Below are 6233 nucleotides of genomic sequence, written 5' to 3' on the forward strand. Positions count from 1 at the left end.
CAAAGATGCTGTTAGTCTTCAAAGAGCATCTCCAAACCCACAGGCTTCCCAATAGGGTTCACTGCATTTTTACAGCATAGCATGTGTGTAGTTTTTGGCTATTACTGGTATATTCATTAGTGGGTGGGAGGTTGGGGCAGGGAGGAAGGAGATGGGTGGAATCTTTTTGGTTAGAATCTGGGGACTAATTGGGGAAATGGTGAAACAATAGAAAAAACAGCTAACTAGTCAATTGATTCTATGTCAATATTTTTGCCTTTTCAAAAAATTTCATTGGCACCATTAATGAAGATTGAGAGACTGTTAAAAAAAAAATCAGTGAATGCTGAAATCTACAGCCAAGGTGGTCCCTACCTGAGCTCATTGTGGCCCACAAAGGACAAAGCCAGTTCCCTGAGTTACCAAAGCTGCCATTTGAAGATGGAAACTGACTGAGGGAAAATTTTATTGGAGAGTATATTCAGACAGACTGTGTGAATTTAAAGGTGATAATTCCTGAAATTGGAGAAAAATACCCTTTTCCAATCATGAAGTTACAAATATCAGTTGTACCATCCCACTGGCTCAGAGGGCCTACAGGAGCAGAGGGCATGTGCTCTTAGGGTTGGAACTCTTGAAGCTTTTGTTTTTTGTTTTTGTTTTGCTTTGTTTTCAGTTTTTAACCTTGAAACTGCTCTTGGCAGGTTTAGCTACTGACAGCAAAAATTCCATTGAGTCAATTCAAGGGTTAAATGACTTCACAAAACCTGGTCTCAGGAGATTAACTTTCATATTGGGGTAGTAGTTCACTTGAGAATACAAAATCTTCAGATTAACTGATATCCAAAATACTGTCTTGAATCATGAGATCCATCAATTTTTAGTATTGTCTAGACCTGCATCTAGAATTGCCTTGTAAAATCTTTTAAGCATATGTTAGATGTATGTGAAAATTTTGTTCAGATGTAAACTTCATACCATACTGCCAGTTTTCGTCTTAATAAAACTATAGATTTATTTTTAAAAAGTAGCATAATGTCACCCCAATCCTCAGAACATGTAATTACATTAGGTTCCACCGAAAAGGGTAATTATGGCTGGGGATGAAATGACAGCCCTTAGAGCCTCAGCCTTCCATTGAATGTTTGCTTTGAAAAGTGGCAATAGACATCATTTATTAGGACCCCCACACCAAGCTACCTCTGCAGACCTCAGGGAGCTTACTTTTTCAGGCTGCTAATATAAGTAGGGATGTATTCCAGTGAAGTGAATGACTCAGCACTTAGCAGAGATTATTAATCACTGCTGGGAGTAGGAAGGAACAAACTGATGACTTGACAGTTCAGTAGATGCTCCCTGGAAAACTGGGGAGAGCCAAGTCATCAATAACTCTGGAATCAGTTCTTGCTCCCTCAGCCAGTTTCTAGGCAAAAAAGTAATGGCTTGTTGTGAACAAACTGCTTTAGTTTGTGAGGTGTGTTATGCCAAGAGTTTCTTACTTTCAATTAACCCAATCTTAGTAACCCTTAGGAATTGCCTCTGAGCCTGTGGTGAGGCTTAAGTAGTAAATAATTGGCAGACATTGAAAAACAAATTATGAAAAAGCATATGCTAAAAAAAAAAGAATAGTTTTTGCCTCCTCTGGCACCTGTACCTTTTTTCATAGCAACACTCTTGGATTTCTGGTGAGAATAATTCCACTTATTTCCCTCTGGTGGGGGAATGATGATCCATACTTTGTTGGCTATATTTTAATTTTAGAACAAATGGCTGGCTTAGGAATTTTGTAAAACCAAATTTGGCGCCATGAAATGAAGCCCGGATGGTCCTATAAAAGCACCTGGCAAGGGCACTTTTTGTGAGCTGGTCTTTGCTGAGCTGGTGGAACATGGGCTAACCTGTGGGAGAAACCAGTTTGACAATGAAATCCATTCAGGGGAAGCAGAGGAGAAAAGGTTTCTTTGATGTTATTTAAACTCTTGAATCTAGTTGTGACTCAAGAAGGGGTCATCTGTCTCTGTTTTGTCTCACAGTAGCTCTATTATTGAGTCATTGATTTCTCGCGTGCTGGTTTAGGTTTAATTTCTGTTATTGAAATCTTCTTTGTTGTAATTCCTCCTTACCCATGGAGCACATATTCCAAGGCGCTCAGTGGAGGCCTAGAACTGCAATTTTAGTAAAACCTATATACATACCTGTGATTATGTTTAAGTCATAAAGCAGGTACTGTAAAATATTGAGGATAGAACAATCGCAACATGATTATATGCATATGTTCATAAATTAGATGTATATATTCTCTGAAACTATCCTCATGTACTGTGCCCATGTCTTGTGTGCCATGAGGATAATACAAAGACAGGCCCAGTGTGGTGGGCCATTGCCTCTCATCCCAGCACTTGGGAAGCAAAGGCATGTAGATCTTTGTGAGTTCTAGACTAGCCAGGGCTAGAGAGTCAGACCATGGAGAGAGAGAGAAAGAGACAGAGACAGAGACAGAGACAGAGACAGACACACAGAGAGAAGCCTATGTCAAGAGATGAAGATGAATGAGGTGGATGACACATGCACTGTGATATAGTATTAGACTAGTATTGTCATGATAATATGACAGGAGGGTCCTCTGCTTCGTTTTGAATTGAGATGACAAAAACTTGACCACATCACCCAAAACAGTGTGCAATTTAAAAACTGATAACCTCCCCCCTCCAGGGGATTTCCTTCCCTTTTTAAAAAGAAAATCTCACATCCCACATAGCCCAGGCTGGTCTCATGTAGCTGAGGATGATCTTAAACTCCCATCCTCCTGCCCCCATCACTCAAGAATGGAATTACCTATGTGCACCACAATACCCAGATTCTCTGAGATTTTAGGTTTTTTTTTTGTTTTGTTTTGTTTTTCTATGTTGACTACAAATTGATTTGCAGCTACACTAAGTGAAAGCTTAGATAAGGGGACACTATCATATTGGCAGTCAGAAGAATTCCAAGACCACAAGTTCTATTGGGGAAAAAAAAAAAGATATCCTAGGCCAGCAAGATGGCTCAGCAATAACAGCTCTTGCTGCAAGCCTGACTGTTGTTATACCTTTGGGACTGCTCAGAGATTCACCTTGACCATGAGTAAATTTTAATAGGAAGAGACTTTTTGTTTTGGTTTGGTTTTTGGTTTTTTGAGACAGGGTTTCTTTGTGCAGCCTTGGCTGTCCTGGAACTCACTCTGTAGACCATGCTGGCCTGGAATTCACGGAGACCCACCAGCCTCAGCCTCCCAAGTGCTGGAATTAAAAATGTGCCCTATCACCACTCCAGGAAGAAGAGGTTTTTTACTTAGATACTGGCACTCAAACCTGGCACCAGGCTTGTACCTGAGAGTGTTCCCAAGATGCAGCTCTGAGCCATATCCACCCAAGGTTTATAAAAGCAAAACCCACAAGATTACATGTATTTTGCTTAAGCATAGGCAGGGTCTTATTTTAACATATATGTTGTGTTGTTGTCCTAGTCATCTTTTGGGGCAGAGTTTAATTACACAAAAGCAGAAGTAGCAGTTAATCTTATGGCCTATTATCTTGCAAGAATAGCAAATTTTACCAGATCAGTCAATTTAAGAATAGTTTTCAACATCTGGGAAAAAAAGGGGAGTGGGCTGACAGGTTATAGCTGTACAAGCTGAGGGTGGGAGTTATATGCTAATGCATTTTGTGATATAAATATTAAGCATAGTAATTAAAACCTTAAATGTAATATTAACCATCAGAATCTGAACCTGGGATTCACATGATAGATCACCAACTCTTCCAAGTTGTCCTCTGACCTCCGTTCCCATGCCATGTATGCCTGCCCTGACTCATAAATCAGTGTGATTAAAATCATTTTTGAAGTTGGAGGGGAGAAAGAGGGGGAGGGAGAGGGACATGGAGAGAGAGAGGGAGAGAGAGAGAGAGAGAAAGAGAGAAAGATCAATGAAAAAGATGTCTTGGCAAAATGTTAGTTTTTCAGCAGTTTCAGCTCTGAATGTGGACTTAGTATATTTTTAGAGTGTATTTTCTACTGTCTCTAAACAGCCTGGAAGTATTATAATAACATCTGCTCTTATAATTTTGTTTGAAGCTTGAGGAAGGACTTAGAAATAGACATCATTTGCCTTTGTGATCTCCATGTTCTAGGAGGAGACAAGAACACAGGAGAAAATCTAGCTGTTTCTAAGAGTGAGAAGGCTAGAGGTCTAACTTTAGTATAAATCAGATGCATTGTTATCTTCTTCTGCACTGCTTTTCTGTTGTTTAATAAAACACATGAATGTAACATAGAAGAAAAAGTTTATTTGGGTTTATGGTTCTAGAGGAATGAGAGACCATCATGGCAGGAAAGTGGAAGCCATGACAGCTGGAATAACAAACTAAGAAGTCACAGTTTGAGCCACAAGCAAGAATCAGAAAGAGAGAGAGAGAGAGAGAGAGAGAGAGAGAGAGAGAGAGAGAGAGAGCGCACAACTGGGAATGACACAAGTCTTTCAACTCACAAAGTCCATTTCCAGTGACAAACTTTCTCCAACAATACCACACCTCCTAAACCTTCCCAAACAGGGCCACCAAATGGGAACCAAGTGTTTAAGTACCTGAGCCTTATAGGGATCATTCTCATTCAAGCCAATACAACTTTTATCTGTTCAAAAATTGTTTCTTCTTAAAAGCTTTTTTAGAACATCTTTTTAGTTTATATTCAGGAAATCTTGGACTACGGAAGAAGCAGAGAGAAATCAAATTCAACTACTAAGATTAATAAGATCACTGATTCAGTAAGCAAAACTAAGTCTTAGAATGAAACCTATCTTACTGATAAAATGATTTAGGATTTCCTGGCATCCATAACTGTGAGGAAAAAGAAGTCATATTATTTAAGGTACTTAGCCTGTTGTATTTGTTTTAACACCCTGAGTGAATCAAGATACAAATGAGTGCATGTGTACACACACACACACACACACACACACACACACACACACACACACACACGGTGGAGGAGCAGGTTAAACAAATAATTAAAAAGAGATACTTAACAATGATAAATATAAAATATGAGACAAATGATACATGAGCAATGAAGAGACGGTCACATGTTAGCTGAGCTGGAAGGACAGGTAATCTATGCTGGAGATTCTGGGGCCCTGAATGTGAACATTGGCCTTAGGGAAAAAGTTATGTTTCTACAGAGCACCCTTTGGCTCCCAGGCTTGACTGGCACCTGGGATCCTATGAATCATGAAGATAATTACACTTGTGAGAGAGTAGGAACATAGAGATACATGGTTTCACAGTCGGGGAATGGCTTGTTCTCTAGATCTTCAGTCAGCTCCCCTCTCTAGTCCCTCCATGTTCTATTCTCAATCTTTTGCTCCTCTTTCTCATCTTTCTATATGCCTCTTAGCTAGGTCCGAGCAGATGACTGCCCTTCCCCTCCCCTCTCTAGCCAGTCATCAAATCGTGGAAGTCACATTCAAGTCATCTTTCCTTTTCTCTTCTCCCACACCATCACCACGATCCAAGATTTCATCATTTCTCTGCCTAGTTGTTTGCAATGGTCTCCCCATGATCATTCTAAACCTGAAGATGTCACACTTCTGCTTAAACTTGTAGCATGGCTCTCTAGATAGCAGGGTTAAGTTCAGATGTCTTTTCAAAAATATATTTTTGATTAAAATATAATTCCACCATTTCCACCCTTTCCTTCCAACCCCTTCCAACACCTTCTCCCCGAGTGATTTTTTTTTTTCTTTTAGCACATCCTGCCTCTGTGTAGTTCAAATCTTTCATCCCCCAGATCATTTGCATTCGGTCAGCTCACACCGAATTATCCTCTGACTATTCTGTTACATTACATGCTCTGTTCCATTATTTGGAATCCCCTTCCTCTTTCATCAAACTTTCCCTTCAGGATTTAGGGTCAGAATTACCTTTTCCAGGACCGCCCCCACACCCGCACCGATTAACACAGTTTATGCCCATATTTTATACAGATTTTTGCTGTGATTTCCATTTACTCTACTGTTTCTAAGCGGGGCCAATGTTATGTTCATATTCTCCTTGCCAAGCGTAATGCCTGTCACATAGCCGATTACACAAGAGCTTGAAAGACGCTAAATCAGAGGTTAGTGAATTACTGTCTGGGGAGATCATAGATATTTCGGGAGCTTCTGGATACGGAAGTAGAGAGATTTTTGAGGACTGAAAGCCGGCAAGGAGAATCTCCTG

The sequence above is a fragment of the Cricetulus griseus genome (assembly GCF_003668045.3).
Source record: "Cricetulus griseus strain 17A/GY chromosome 1 unlocalized genomic scaffold, alternate assembly CriGri-PICRH-1.0 chr1_1, whole genome shotgun sequence".
Classification (NCBI taxonomy): Eukaryota; Metazoa; Chordata; class Mammalia; order Rodentia; family Cricetidae; genus Cricetulus; species Cricetulus griseus.